Source organism: Salarias fasciatus, chromosome 10 (genome assembly GCF_902148845.1).
Source record: "Salarias fasciatus chromosome 10, fSalaFa1.1, whole genome shotgun sequence".
NCBI classification, from domain to species: Eukaryota; Metazoa; Chordata; class Actinopteri; order Blenniiformes; family Blenniidae; genus Salarias; species Salarias fasciatus.
In genome coordinates, this window is record NC_043754.1 from 9,592,475 (window position 1) to 9,609,142 (window position 16,668).

The 16,668-nt window shown below is 40.2% G+C and overlaps 1 protein-coding gene across 1 annotated transcript in view; it reads right to left on the minus strand.

The window, feature by feature from the left end:
• npas2 (neuronal PAS domain protein 2) overlaps positions 1–12,810 on the minus strand; it is a 40,666-nt gene extending 27,856 nt beyond the window's left edge. The window contains exon 1 of the mRNA XM_030100821.1: positions 12,713–12,810. The gene's annotated coding sequence lies outside the window, so the exon portion shown is untranslated. The remainder of the gene's footprint in view (positions 1–12,712) is intronic.
• Between the last annotated feature and the right edge of the window lie 3,858 nt (positions 12,811–16,668).

Sequence of the window (16,668 nt, forward strand, 5' to 3'; positions counted from 1 at the left end):
TTCGTTTGCATCACTTTGCAGCCTCGATCGTGTATGTTTTTAATAATTCCCCCTCATAGTGTAGCTTTGGTGCTAATGCTGCATCGCTGATCTCACAGCTCAGGTCTCGGTGTTATGTTGAAAAAATGCCACTACTGGACAAATAACTGAGTAAATGAACAGTCCATAAAGCAGCTGGGGGTCATGTGAACAGTGAATGTTAAATCATTTGTCAAGAAAGTCAGTAATTACTTAAAGTTGTACTACTGACTGAATAAATCTGACTTTCTTGACCTATTATATCAAGAGCCTTTATTTAATTTTCAAAGCTTTCCAAATTTTGTATGTTTGTCAAGTCCTCTTTTTTATTCTCAGATTAAACAATATTCTGATCTTGACACAGTTTTAACTATGAGTTCACACGACATTGTCTTATCTAGAGGTGTACATGTTGTAGATGCAAAAAAATAAAACATTTAAATGGTTTAGCATTGCTCACATATCCATTCGGGAGTCTGTGAACTACCTGGGCATATCAGGTGCTATCAGCATAATGCTATTTTCACTGAGACAGAGAGTCATAAAAAACCCTGAAAAGCCTCTGATAGTTTCCACCGGCTTATACCAGCTTCACCAGAGTACATTTTTGGATCTAAGAGCTCAATCAGCGCTTGAATTTTTTGTAATGACAGGATACATGCTGCTTGTGTTGTGGTGCAGCATTATAAGATAACTGGAGGACTCAGAGTGCGGATTCATTAAGTTTCATTTTCCTTATGTGAAAGTGATGTCTGAGTGGTGTCTGCTGAAAATTTCCTTATATGGAAGTTCATACTGACTTCTGATGTTTGAACTAATGGAAATAATTAAAAATCGTATCGAGGAAAAGGTTCCATGGCCTGACTGAGTCGAAAATGCCGAGCTTGTTTCATTTCAGCGAGACCAAACAGAGTCAGGTAGAAGTCCCCCACTGCACCGCACGGCGTTCACTTCACATTCATTCAGCTTTGGCCCTTTCTGCGGGGAGCTCTCACCGTGTGATCACACTTCTGATTCTGTTTTCCCATCTCAGATGAAAGACTTGTCAGTCCAGAGAAAGACAGGCACTGAGTTTGAAAGTAAGGTTTGACAAAGCCGGCCTGTGGCTGCGGTGTGATCAGGACACGGAGCTGCTTTCACTTTTCAGTCAGGCGTCAGAACTGAGACAGCGCTAAACCAAGACAATGAACAACACCAAACACACAGTGAATCTACCTGGAAAGACTATTTACCCCAAAAAGGTTTTGGTGCCTCAGCTCAAACAAAGAAACTATTCAAATTGCAATATTTGTTAAGTAAACCAAGGCAGAAGAAAAAAAAAACAAAACCTGGAGCCACCTCTAATGTTATCTCTTTTACAAACTCAGACACACACAAACGCACTAAACCCTGCAATCCGGTTCAAAGACTCAACCAGAACAAGAAACAACACACAGGAGAATCAGATCCAACACAAGCTTAAATGAACAGCGACTAGAATTACACCTTTACACGTACACACCTGATAGGATAGACAAGACATTGGAAAAATGACCTTCAGCACCCAGAAATCATGCAACATGCAGTCAATAAACTGAGGACAGTCATATTTGCCAGTCTGTCTAGCCAGAGCTTGACACTGAGGAATAATACAGATGACAGGGGCTAAAGTCTAAAGTGTATTTCTGAACAGACAGTTACATTTAAAGATTCTCTCCCCAACAAAGGGACAAGATTTCTTTCTTTCAGGAGGATTTTGTGTGACCTCTCAATTCATTTTCTATCCAGTCTTCTGTAAAGACATTTAATTCCTTTTTGTAATTTCTGAATCAGGGTTTGCATGTTCTGTGTACTTTTCTCTGTTTTATTCTGGTTTCCTCCCATAATGACAGAAATACAGTTAGAAACTCATTTAATGTGTGAAGTGTGTCTGTAGACTGGCAAAGGACTGATGACCCTGCCTTTGCTTAGATTCAGCCCCCAGGACCCTGAGTTGGATAGACAGGATGAATGGGTCGTATACTGAAATTCAGCTGGGCCTTTTATGTGATTTTAAAGAGTCTAATACAGTGTTACCGAGAAACTCCATCAGTCGTTTTTTTTAAGAAGAGCAGACACTCTGCCTCTGCCACAAGGTCTTGACCTGCCTTCGTTACGTGCCTGCAGGCTCCAGCGCTGGGTGTTTTTCTAACCGGTGTCACAAAAAAAGTCAATAGGCGTTCACTAATCGGGAGCAGTCAGGTCCAGAGTCAGAGTGAGACAGGCAGCTTTCACACTCACGGTGTGGCAACATGGTCTGAACCCAAGGATTAAAATTAAATACCAATGCTAGTCTGGTTTGACTTGCACTCACATTGATGTATTGCCACCAAGCAAACAAGCTGAACAACTGATGTGATGTATATTGCATGACGTAGCTTTCGTATGCTCTCTAATAATGCTGTCTGCTGAGTTACAAACAGCGCAAACAATCAGGATTAATACGGTGCTATTTTTACCGGCTGCAACACATCAGGAAGTAAACAGACGAGGACTTTTACAAATCTTTAAAATCAGCTCAGTCCTTTCGTAACTTCCACACCACATATCACTGCATACACTCAACATCGCGCCTTAAAAATAACATAAGTGATGATATACAATTATACCAAGGTGAATTGTTGCTTTGCCAGTAGCCAACAAGTGTGAGACATCCAAGATTCATAAAGATCTCCCACATTTTCCTGCATTATTCACCATCCGCCTACATAGAGATTAGTTCCGCTCTTTTATGTAGGTCATGCGATTGGATAATGAGATGACATTTAGTGTTCATAACCGGGCGTCACTACATAATAAATGCCCATTGTTGTGTTCCTTGCGTCTTGCGTCCTCATCCAGACTGTCGGCACTTACGCCGGTGAAAGAAGTGTATTATTTTGATAATCAGTCAGACATTAAGCCGTATTGCCTTGAGCTACATCTGTGGTGCTGGTATTGATGATGTCACCGCGGCCCTGCTGAAGCACCGACTGTCATTAATTAGACTGTGGCACTGCTGTTCACTCTGTGTTCCCATGGTAACTATGTGTGGTGTCTACTTTCCCCACAACCAAGGCAGCTATGTCCATCAAGCCGCCGCTTTCCATTTTCCTCAGGTCTGGGAGGTTTTTTTTTTCATACACAGCTCAGGAACCCATTTGTCCGGCTACTGAATATTAATAAAGTGGCAGGCAGCCACTCTGGAGATACACTTCCTGATTTTAACCCGGCATCAGCCGAGATACCTGCTTCAGCTCTGCTTTCACGTGAACCTTCTTTTTTCAAGTGAGATTATAGATAAAGGGAAAAACAAACATTTCTCCACAGAAGTCTGATCATACCAATAATTCACATTTTAGGAAGTAAAAGGCTCCAAAGTCTCGTTTGAAATGATTTTTTGGCTGATAATGCACAAAAATGAGCGTTAAAGACAACAGCATTATGTCACAAACACTCGAACCAAAGAGAGTTGTCTGATAACCAGAAAGGCTTTGTCACTCATATATAATGATTCTTCAGTCCTCTATAAGTGACACAAGGCTCAAGTCAAGGATATCCTGAAGCAAGGAAGTAAACAAGAAAGTGCAATTTCCTGAATGTATTTATTAATGGCAACACAAGCAATTTCTTTTTTCTTCTTCTTCTTTTTTTTTTTTTTACAATGAAAATTGCTCAGAAACATGTCACCGAAGCCCTTCCCCAGCAGTGTTTTCCCACTAGCACGGTCCATCTGAAACAAACAGCAGCTTCCCACTAATCCTCCCCTGGGCAACAGCTGAACCCTTCCACTCTGAGCTCCACACATAGGAAGGACAATCCTGTCACAGTCCAGTTTGCGTCCTCACCTGCTGTGTGCAGGGAAAAAAAAAAAAAAAAAAAGGAGAAACACACACGTACATGGACATAATCCTCCACCGGAACACGCAGCACAAATGCCCTTTCAGGCAAGAAATGACTAATTACTGGATGTGATTACTGAGCCATTTCCCTTTCACCTTTAACAAAGCGGAGACTTGTGTTTGGGTAGAATCCCTGGCAAAACTGAATATAGAAAAGTTTATATACACTAATTTAATTTATAACTATAAATGAGTAGATTGGCAACAGTTTCAGTGTGGAGTGAGATCACTGTTATTCAAGCTGAGGGGACAATTTAACTAGTTTTCTCCAACTTATTCATTGTTTACGTTGTGATGATGCCATGCCCAAAGATGCCCTGTAATTACACTTTCACCGCACAGCACACACTCAGCATGGGTGGTCGCATCCCTTCAGAGACAAAGCCGACCTGTAAAGCTAAACATCCTTCTGCCAGGTAGATCCACTCTGAAATTTTCCTCATAATTACATTTTTTTTTCAACAATTCCAAATGAATCACCAAATTATTCCAGGCCTGTTATTGTCTGCTGCTGCTGCTCAGGAAAAGATGCAATTACCTAAGGCAGTGTGTGAGCAAATATGTGGGTCACAATTCTAGGGCATGGGTGGAAAGGGCAGCATGGCTTTTTCTTTTCATCACTGTCTCCAGCTCAGATCGCAGGTTACATCTTTCCTCAAATTCAGGGTTGCAGAAGTACCTTTGAGCCTTTCACATCGCTGCAAAATAAGACATTTCACGCTGATAACCGTGTTAATTAGACTGTTAGAAATTCAATGCGGCACATTCCGCAAAACCACAACCAGCCTCTCGATTATGAATCGACAGCGAAGTGAACTCAAATAGCCTTTCACAAACAGTCCATGGAAAAAATGACCCTATGTCTCCATTCCTATCTATTGCTGTTTAATTTTCCCTGTTATGAAACACCGTCTTCCCTGTTTCCAAAGCTTTCCTTTGAAAACACATCTCTCATGTTGGTCTTAAGTTAGGTTTACCTTAAGAAGAGAAATCAGCATTAAAAAAAAAAAAAAAAATCACAATTTCTTCTCGGAAACAGATAACAAACACCAGTTCTGATGGCTAAGCCATCCAAACAGATTAAATATAATTAAATTACAGTGCATTTTACTGTTACAGCTGTCTCGAGGCACGTTTACAGGCGCAGTGCTCGAGATGAGGATGTAGAAATACCAGACTCTGGTTTAAACAATTACCTATTCTGACTTCATAACCCCTTCAAACTAATGAACGGACTGACATCTCTGTGACTGAAGCTGCAAGTGAAGGCATTAATGACAACCACCAGAATAAAGGAATACTAAGTCTGTGTTCTGCTGCTCCCCTGAAGTGGAAAAGTGCCACTTCTCTGCAGTGTGGCTTACGTGTTGTAAAGGAATGTTTGTTAGATAGAGTATTCATGGCAGGATGCTCTTATCAGCAGATGCTCCCTCTTGGCCACAGGTGATGCAGAGGTCAGGAGGAGGGGTTAGTAGAAATGAGTATGACACACACACACACACACAGTACCTGCATATAACAGTATACCCTCTCTTTTCAGACACTTGTTGATAACGCTGCGATGGACTGTCTCTTCTCCGCAGAAGAAAAGACGGGATCAGCTCTTAAGCCTGAACCTAATTAATTCTCAACTCTCACCAATCAAACGAAGAGGAATTTCCACCCCACCACCCACTGATGTTGATATAAATTTGAATGGATTTAACATTTTAGTTAATGTACAAGACATCAAATCAGCAGTAGAAAACATGCTTAAGGGCCTGTTTCCTGGGTTGAAAGTCTACAGATCCTGACCGAGGAAGTAAGTTAATAACGTCTGCATTTTTAATGTTAACAGCTTGACTCCTTAGTGCACTGAAAGAAAATAGTCACAGCAACAATTTTACTCGACTTTACATTTCACATCTGATTCAAGCCCACTAAAACCACCTGATTCATGCTTAGAGACTCTTATCTGGGTGGAAATATGCACAGGTATTCAACAGCATGCATTAACACGAAGGCACTTTGGTCTTGCCGGAGCAGAAATCACATTTTAGGGTCATCATAATTCATGATTCATCTGAAGTGTCCTTGAGCAAAGCATTAATCATTATCAACTCCTTGAAAGGAAAGAAGTCCTTTGAACTGTTGGTAAATGAAGGAATCGGACTGACCTGAAGACTTGTAAGCATGATCAAGTGAGATTTTAGAATCAAAACAAACTCTCCATACACTGTAATGCATGTTGAATGAATCACATAGATAGCTAGGCAATTGAAACATCTGTACATACTAAAGCATTCATGCCATAGCCAAAGGAGATGTGAACAACATGAAGTAATTCAGGTTATAGGTTATGGTTTCATAGAAAAAATACAATGGAGACATTATTAAGTACACTTCCCTGTACATGTACTGTAGTTATAAACGGTTCGAAGAGACTTTTATTAGCTGTTTTTCTCACCCTACAACTAACGACATTGAGGACAAACCGAAAGTGAAAAAAAAAAATTGACGCGTCTGTCAGGTGACCGTTTCTCTCATCAAGCAATTGACATGGATCAAACTGCCAAATAAAGTAATTCACATTGGTACAACAGTAACAAACACCTGGTTGACGCTGTGATATCATGTTCATTTCATCAGTGGTTTAACTACATTTTCATATTATTTCAGTACCTTTCACTGCCGAAAAAGGTATTTTATGCCATATTTTCACATTTTTTTTTCCACTAATGTGAAAAAAATCAGAATAGTTGTTCCAACACTGCCTGAATGCAAAACTTCAACATCACAATCATCTCATTCAATGACAAAGTGTTACTTTTTGAGATTACAGGGCGCAAATGACCTACTGAAGAACAGTAAAACCCATCTCAGAGTGCTGTTTTCGTTTCTGCAGTAGACCCGGCACAGTCTTTATGTGCATTTGACTCAACAAAAACAAAGTCGTGATACACATAAAGCCAACACCCTGAAACAAAGAGTTGAATCACATCTAGGTCACACACATGGGCTGGGCCCACACATGTTGTGAAGCCTTTCTTTTTTTCTTTTTTTTTTTTCATCTAAAATGCAAAATGTAGCCACACCCAGTAATTCAAAGTAACCTCTGTTGTCACAGAAAGATAAAAAGCTGAACCTTGTGTCCTGTGAATCAGCTGAATTCAACAGGCAGAGCTTCTCATGCACAGAGAGAGAAGAGAAAAAAGCAGGCCGAACGATGATTGTTGAGCTATTTTACCTGCTTTATACTGAATGATGAGCTGTCTCGTAAAAAAAAAGAAATCTAAGGGTAGCAGAGTCAATTATGCTTAACAGAAAACCTTGCACATTACTGCCATATCACTAACAATACCTCACGCGCTGTTCAGATGTTTATCTCTCGTGATACTACTCATTTCATGCTACAAATGTAAAGATACTAATCAAACTGTCATATTCTTGCAGGTCCTACAGCCAGAACAAGGCAGCCTTTTCAGGAAAAATAAATAAATAACTGCTTTTGGAATCACAAAATGTCTTAATCAAGCCCCAGTGGCTCTGAAGCCTGAAGCCACGGAGGACAATCACTCTGTGCTCTGGAGCAAGAGCTCATCGACAGAAGCAAGGATGATGACGTCTGTGCAGGCGGTTATATAACTGGAGCTGAACATTTTGTTTGTCATAGTTACAAGGTTAAAGAGGGTGACATGAATACCAGTCATAGTCTCAAGAGTCATGTGCAGCATAGTTCCATTGACCAAAAGGAGCAGCAGCACCGGTTGAGAGAGAAAAAAAAAAGCAACGGTATAGAACACTATATGGAATGGAAACAAGCACTTGTTTGATCCTGATAATAAGTGTGTCTGGCTTTTGCCTTCCTCATGACTTAAAATGGTCTATCTTCTTAAAAGTTACTCACAGTTGAACAACTGCATAAAAGGCAAAGCAGCAATGCACAGTGGTGCAAAGATAACACTGAGAGATTATACTGACGACTTTGTCAAAGGCACATGACTTACTAAGATAGTAAAACCTTGGTTCTGAATGTACAGTGGAGCAGAGAGATGTAATACTTACATGTGGCATGTATGTACTGTCAATCCTACATCGAATTAAAAGGTATAGTGTGGAAAATTTTACTTAAAAAAAAGCAGCATTATAAAACAGGTTGTGACATAAGAAAGGAAGAGATATGAAGAGTATTGAAGCCCCTGATAATTCCTCATTATCAGCTCTTAGGTCATTCGTCTGAGTAGCTGTTTGATTTTCTGGTCGAGATTTTTCTGTTCTTTGTCATAATCTCGCGATGTTAGGTTGAGGAGACTTATGGTTCGAGCAGAGGATAGTCAGCCTTGTAGTAATAAACACGGTAACCTGCACGCTCACCCCTGGAGTTTGGACCTTAATCCAAATATAGCACGCAAAAGACAGGGAGAGATTGTTCTTGGAAATGTCTTTGTGTGAGAGTCGAAATCCCCAGAGCACATTCTGAGAAATCCAAGGCAATACAAAACGCATACATACAGGGAACATCCAGTGAACATCCAGTGAAGATTACATTAAGTTTTGACTCATCTTGTAATCATGATATTAGGCTGTATCAGATTTTGATGACATGATCAAAAGAAATGGCATAATGGAAGATTTTTCATTTGTCCATATTGTCAGTTTTGCGCACTACAGATTCCACAATGCTTCTCTGAGGGGTTTTCATTCATGATGACTTTCAATTAGCAGATGGTTTCATCAAGAAAAAGAGACGCCACCACTCAGATTGTGTTGGTATAAATCAAATGGGCCCTTTCATCTTCTCCATATCGGAGTAAGTCACATTAAAAACTGAAACTACAGAGCAGAATTATAAAGGAACAAAAACAGCAGTTTGACTGAAAATGTCAAAAACTGTTTTTTGTGTACAATTAAAATATATCTCAAATAGTGCCATAGCACAGGCTGCCCTGAGGACACAAATGAGGAAAAACAACAACCAAGGGTTGTTTTTGCTGTTGAAGTCTTAGCAATCGCCTGCATTAGTGTTTCTGGGAGTTCAAGCATCAGGCGCATACCAACATCTACTTTTCAGAGAAGACTTAACCGCTGAATCAAACCTTCATTGTTGAATTACTGCACTGAAACAAAAGCTGAAGAAAACAAGGTGTGAACGGTAGACTTTTGCTCACACCTGCAATGTTTACATGAGACGCTGCCCATGCATTACGACGATAACCTCCTGGAGAGGTTCTGTTTGTTTTTCAACTGGACAATGAGCCATAACGTATATCCTGCTTCTCTAATGGCTATTTGACTAGTTCATATGTTTACCTTTTCTCCTCTGCCACCCAGCATTAACCCGGCTGAGTTGGACTGCACAGAGAAAAGTCCTTTGCATATTATGTGTGAACTCCGGCAACACTCCCTCACGGCGACAAACAAAACAGAACGAAGGCAAAAACTGACAATCAAAATTCACTTCCTGCTCACTCTCTGCAGAAATCCAAACATGTCAACTTGTATTTGTGTAAAATACAGACTAAAATTGCATATAACACATTTTGGGGTATCTCTGATGATGTGCCGTATTGACTTTCAAAGTCGATGAAAAGTGTTACGACGGCCATAATCATTTCATACTCACCAGGAAAAACACATTGTGTGGTAAAAGTTTCACGATGAGAACGAACTTTACACAAAGTGACACGCAAACAGCTGTGTCAATTATTAAAAGGTTAGTGACTCCGGTTGATCTGCATTATTAACAGGGCTTTCCCATCGGTGACACGAGAGCCAGTTAAATCTATGGTCACTGGAGAAAAAATGTGAAGGCCACGAAATAATTGCATGATGATTTTTTTTTTTTTTTTCCCGTAACTGGCTCGTGTTTTCTCTCACATGCCTCACCAAATAAAGGATTGAAGCTGAACGCATCGTCTCCCTGCTCACAAGTAATTGAAAAAGTTTTTTTTTTTTTTTTTTTTGCTGAAGCCACGATGTTCATCTTATTTACTTCAACAGCTGCAGTGTACTTTGTGATTATTGTTGATTTTTCAAAAAAAGAAATAAAAATCTTATCTTCTCTTACACAACGTGAGTAACTTTCATTGAGCGCAGCCCGGCCCTTTTGCGACAGCCACGGTTTGAAACCGAAAAAAGAGCATGGAAAGTCTCATTTCCTTTTGTAACTTTGAGAAAAGCTAAATACTTATTCAGTATATTCAGGTGGCCTATTTCCCATCTGCATTAGCTTTTTCCCCATTTAGTAACTACTGTTTACCTGTTAAATACTTTCATTTTGGCTTCATCTCAGTAATTACGCCTCTGTTGTCTTGGTTCCAGTCTTTCTTGTATATATGGATGATTAATGGGACACTACCTCTGCAATAATAACTCCCGTATTGTCTTTCTCAAAAGCAGCTTGCTGCAAATTATAGCCTGGTATTTTCAAAAATAAATAAAGAGTTATTTGTTTTTCCCAGAAAGTTCAACATCATCATTTGTTTTAAAGACACACAATGTCTTTAAAACAAAAACACGGTTCATGCCACTAGGTCTAGTTTTGTGATGCTCAAGGGAAACTATTGTTGCAGTCAACAATCATAGTGGCCATACGTACTGGGAAATAAGCACACAGGTATTTGTCTTCAAGTAACACGAGACGTTCAGTACAGTGCGAGAAAGCTCCTCCTGACATGAATTTGTTGCTTTTAATGTTTTACATATAGACAAAGTTCAACTTCCCACACAGACAGTTCAGCGCATGGCAACAAAACACTGATATCCCTCCTGAATCAAACACCGAAGACGGCCGGTTCGGACTGAAACGCATAATGTTTAGTGCAAGTAGGGCTGAGTAATTCGCAGCCTGTGACGTTAGTCAACCTGTTGTCAGATTTCACTCCGTTTCATGTGTGTTTGAGATGTATCAACATGGGTTGAACATTCATTCTATGTGGAGCTCCCCTCTGCTTTCTTAAAGAGGCAGACGGCAGAAATGATCCCTCCGCTGCTGTGCAGGCCTGCACCATTTATGCATGCCCAGTCACACTAAGCAGCTCTAGCAATATTCAGACTAGCGTTCAGTTTAAGCTTGCAGGACATGGCCCAGTAACCTACTTTCCCCACAACATGCTCAGTAACATCAGAGACGAGGCTGTGTGTCATCAGTTAACTAACCTTCACCACAGCATAGTTTCAGCAAAGAGATGCAAAAATCCAGACGCAGCACTGCCAAAGCAAGAAGGGGGAATAGCAATAATCGCAGCCGTGTCTGAGTAAAAAGAAGAGATATTTTCCATGCGGCCTTTCAGCTCAGTGTGCTCTTAAAGGTGAAATGCGATGCTGTAAAATGATCTTCTTTACATTTCAAGGAATACAGATGGAAATAGGAATATGAAAAGAGTACATAGGTATCATATCTAATGTCAAGAAATACATGCGAGATGTTTAATCAGACCTCAAGCCAGCGGTAAATGATCACATTTGTGGCAGATTGTTTTCAGGTTATGTCAAGCTTTTATACCGACACTGAGTCCCAGAGAAAAACTGGGTTTTCTATGTTTCTCTTCAGATCCCATAACACTGGAAACAGCTAACCTACCACCTGATACCCTTCCACTATACTCCTGAGTTTGTAGGTTAACACACAATGTCAGAGACCCACAGACAATGCAGAGGCTGACGGCCCGGCACTGCCATGGCTTCCTCCTGAGCTGTTTGTTTCCAGCCCTGATTCCTGTCCGCTGAGCGTCAGAAATGGCCTTCCCTCACAGTAGCTGTCAGTTGTCGGCAACCACAGTACAGAAAAGGATCAAGAATGACCCCTAACCTTTGCTTCCATAGGGGTAGATCTTATATCAAAGTGGAATATACCATCTGATCTGCTCCACAGTGCAAATCTGACTCATCCCACGTCGTGACATGACTGAAAATTAAGCAAAGGGGAAAATATAGCCTGAGTCATGAGGCTGGCCCAAATGTTTCAGCAGCATGATGTAAAAAAAAAAAAAAAAAGAAAAAAAAAGGAGCATATGGCACAGCGAACACCCCAGTTCAGTCAGTCATGGAACAGCCCATCCTGTCCCACTCAGCTGTCAGCACACATCCTCATCACTATTCATGTCGACTGGGCCAACCTCAGCCCTGATGCAGCAAGCAAGTGGATTCTCATACCTCTGCAAGTGAATACTGAGATAAAGACTGAAAAACAGAAAAGAACTCTGGGAAATAGTACAATCACCAAAATCCTGAACTTAAAAACTAAAACATAAGCTCTTGTTGCATCAGGTCTCTCACTGAAAAGGATATAAAGATCTTCTAGACATATCAGGACAATATCAGCTCTGTGCCAGTCATGATGTTACTTGGCTTGATCAAACTGCATGACCTACTAAACTGATTTTTATGACAGTCAAAGAAATTGTTGCCACAAGATGGCTATTTATATATACACTGTTCCTCCCCCCCCAAAAAAACCGCACTTGCTTTAAAATTCAATAAATAGTAGCAATCTCAGGCTTCAATCAATAACTAATCACTCAGGTAGGAAGAAAAACAGACACCTTATTTGAATGCAGGCAATAGCACAGATTTGCTTGTAGTCACGGTGAAAGAAAAACATTTGAATGAAATCAGAAGTGAATGCCATTCATTAAAGCGCTGTTTTCCCTACTTTATCAGCTTTTTTGCGGAGAATTTTAGAAGAAAAAAAAAAACAACAGCACCTTAAAAGTTTAATTTTCAAATGCTCAGTATATAATGAGGATTTCCAGGTCATTCGGTCTACCTGCCACTCTGTAAGCGGCAGCGGAGGAAACACAAGCCAGAAAACTCACCTGAATTTAGAAACACTGTCACGGATCCAAACTGGAGCGTGTTAGAAGGCTTTGACAGCGGAAAACCACAGGTGCTCTACATTCCCAGAGGAGAACAACATTAAAAACCAAAATAAAAAAAAAAAAAGTTTTCTGGAGAGGAAACCACACCGCTCGACGATGCAAAAACGATTAGTCCTGGTGTTGTAATATCACAGCGGGCAGGTCTGGGTCCAGTTCGGAGGCTTTGGAGCGCAGATTGAGACGCAGTCGCTCCACAGACGATGAAGGCTCCCGGCGCGCGGCCCCGCCCACTGAACTACATACTGAGAACTTCGTGTGTGTGTGTGTGTGCGTGTGTGTGCCTGTGGATACATTTAAATGAAAAAAGAAAAAAGGCATCTTGATTACAGAAATCAACAGATTATTTAGGCATATACCGCAGTAATGACTTATTCGCTGTTATTATTTGTTTGATTTGTGTGACTTTTGCTCTCTTAGGGATTCTTTCTTATGTCATGATGTAGTTTACTGCTCATTTTCAGACGATTGGGCGAGACTGGAGAGATCGGACCTTTGGGGGACTTAAAAGTCTTTCTGATTTATTACATTCCGACAGCTCAGAGGACACTGTAGCGCCACCCTTAGGTCAATCAGGTGAATTTCAGAAGGAAAGTTCATGTCAAGATCGATAGATAGATAGATAGATAGATAGATAGATAGACACTTCAGTTCATATTTTTAGTCTCCAGCAACTGTTTAAATGTAACTGCTCTAAACAGGAACATCTGATTAAAGCAGCAGAATCCTTTCCAAAGGGCGTCAAAATATTTTTTCTTCCTGAAGATCACAGATTGAGGTTGTTTTTTGTTTTTTTAAAAACTCAACTTTTTCTCTGTTGAGTTTACAAGTAATGAGATCATTGTATATCTGTTATAGAAGCTGTGAGAAAAAAGAGCCGGGAGAAAAGCAAGCCACAGTTCGAATAAACTGTTTTCCCTGTCCTCTCTCTCTGAAAGAGTGATGCCTCATTTTGTTTCTTTGATTCCTCCACGGCGAAACCACATCACGCCGGTTCACAGCCGAGACATGGGCATATGACGGATGACTGTTGACGTGCCACACATGTCTAATGAAAGGTAAAAATACACAAACTAACCAGCAGCTCTCACGCTGTATATAAAGAGGCTGTGATTCTGAACGTAAACTGTTGGCGCTTTGAAGCTTCTCATTGTGAGTCAAGACTTCAAATCAGGTGGTTCTTCTTAAAAGATGAGCGCTCGCTCGTCTTGTTTGCACACACAGTGCAGACCTGGAGACTGGGACCACACCAAAAAATCTTTTGGACACATTTAAATACACAACTTCCCATGTTTGTTCTACTTCTACATCGCCAGAGAAACGGCAGAATAACACATTTGTTAAGTTGTCAGTGATGTTTATTACATTCTTCACAAAGACTTGATGATTAGCACTGAGACTCTTCTAATCTGTCGACAGTCGTTCAGTCACGTAAATCAAATGGCAGCTTTTGTCAAAAACAGTTGGGACACTGTTAAACAGGGCTAGATGAGGGTCAAAGGTCAGATTGGTTTTTTGGGCCCAAAAACAAAGGAAGTGCATCAAATATGTAATGTTGGATAAATAGAGACAAGACACTGAGAGTATGCTGACACGTGACAGTGTTCCATAGTGGACATTTACGAGCCTGAGACGTGAGGCAGCAACAGATGGCTGTTCATAAGAGGACTATCAGGAAAGGGAGCGATCCTTCTGCATATCAGATGGTGATTTTTAATGAAATTGCTTTCAGGCCGTCACGTGTCGAATTAGAAGTTTCATTCCGAAGAATAAGACCCTTTGTCAAAAGGCTCTGATGCTAATTTGCACTGTTTTTTCCACAAATGTGCAAGAAGACTATCAGCCAGCTGTTGCATATGATTTTCCTTTGCAGAGGAAAAAACATTTTCCTCCTTTTTCCGAGCTAAGCAAGTGAAAAACTTGCCGCGTGAGGAGAAATTAGTGTGTTATGTGCCCAATGTGAGCTGCTTTATATTATTCTGACTCTCCTTTAACGGTGAAAGATACTCAGGCAGCTGAACCAAAACACACACAAGGACACAGATGGACACATTTTCTAAATATACATTTAATGATATACATGAACACAGTACATACATGCCTTTAATAAGCACGGATTGCAGTCATAAACAGACATTAAAGCATTAATGAGCCAAATGCCATGCGCTCTCTGTTGCTTCAATTCATAAAATTATTGGTTTCTCTGGTCATTTTATTTATATTTCGACTAGATATTAATTGTGGTGTAAGATCTCACACTCCCAGCCGTTCCATCGACTGCCTGCTCTCTCAGACACAAATAATGAGCACACCAGAGTGCACACAATTCGAGAGAATTTCCTTTTTATGTGCATTGAAGAGAGAGAATGAGCCTCACTATGAAGAGTGTGCATGTGACCGTTTTCAGCCTCGACTCACAAAACCAGCAACAATCGATCTGCCTCTCAGGCCGTGCACGTGACTGTGCAGTAACTCCTTTTGTGGAGCAACGGTAATAGGTTTGAAAAGTTTACAGGATGATTATATGGCTTTTTATGTCCGTGACAGATATGTTTTTTAAAAAAAAAAAAGAAAAAGAAAAAGAAAAATCAAAGGGGATTTATTTTCAGTTTTCCAAATGACGACTGACATCACTGTGGCTGAGACTCAGACGTGCTCTCAAGCTTTCCACAACTCCTTCTATTTGAGAACATGAATGTAGCTTATTCAGTACATTTTCCCTTAAATGTGCAGTTTTAAGTAAATTGTGCACTATTATTATGAAGCATGGAACTCAAATAAATGAGTATAGCACATTTATGTGGACAAAACTGTTTATATACATAAAGTTTGTGTATCGTGAGCATACGGAAATGACATGACAGTGCACCCAGTCCAACAAGGCTAAAAACTAAAAATCTAACTGTACTGTAGACATTTCATTTTACTGGAATCATATGTTAAAGATCCAGTTAACAGAAACCCTGCCGTGGCTTCCATTTTGGCACAATCAGAAAGCCTTATAAAATGTTGCAAGGGTGTTTAGGGTCCCTCTTCTGAGGATCAAAATGAATGTTTTACCATTTTACAATACAACCAGCACCTTTTCTTTGTTACCATTAAGGTCAAGGAGGCCTCTTTCCAAATTAAATCCAGATGTTATCCCCTGAGTGACGGCCTCCAAACACTGCCCTCTAATCAAACAGGAATGTACTTCTCGTAGCCTTCAAAATTTGCCAACAGAATAACATTTTTGTGAAAATATGGAAAGCTGGGCTACTTTTCTGGATTATTTTTTTAACGTTCATGGTAGAATATTAATAAGTATTTAACAAGCTGTAAAACATCAAAGATATTTCTGCCATCCGGTGCGAGCTCAGGTTGAACTTGGTGGGTTTGAGGTAAACTGATGAGCCTAATATTGCTAAATGTGAATGTAAGTGTGGGTGATTGCTTCATGCTTTAGGTCTTTTTTCTTTCTTTCATTTTTTTTTTTTTTTTTGAGAGAGAAAATCCACAGGAAGTCAAGGCGTCAGTGATTACGGTTTCTGTCACCATCAAAAGGCATTCAGGAACTGAAACCATGACAGGAAGAGATCTGGCATACCCAAAGCCACAACAGAATCAAGGCAAGTTTCTGAGAGTTCACAGCTTGTGTGATAAGTGCCAAACATGACAAGAGCTTCAACACCGACAAATAGTGATCGTAGTAAGTCTTATTTCTAACTGCAAAGAGAAAAATTGGAGCTGCAGGTTCGATAGGACAAGCCATTGCTAAGATGTCAAAATAAGAGAAAGAGGCTTGTCCAGGCCATGAAACACCGCCATTGAAAGACTGAAGACAATAGAGGGGTATTATGGATGATGAATTCAAATTTTAAGTCTTTGGTTCACCATGCACGATCTTTGAATGCCAT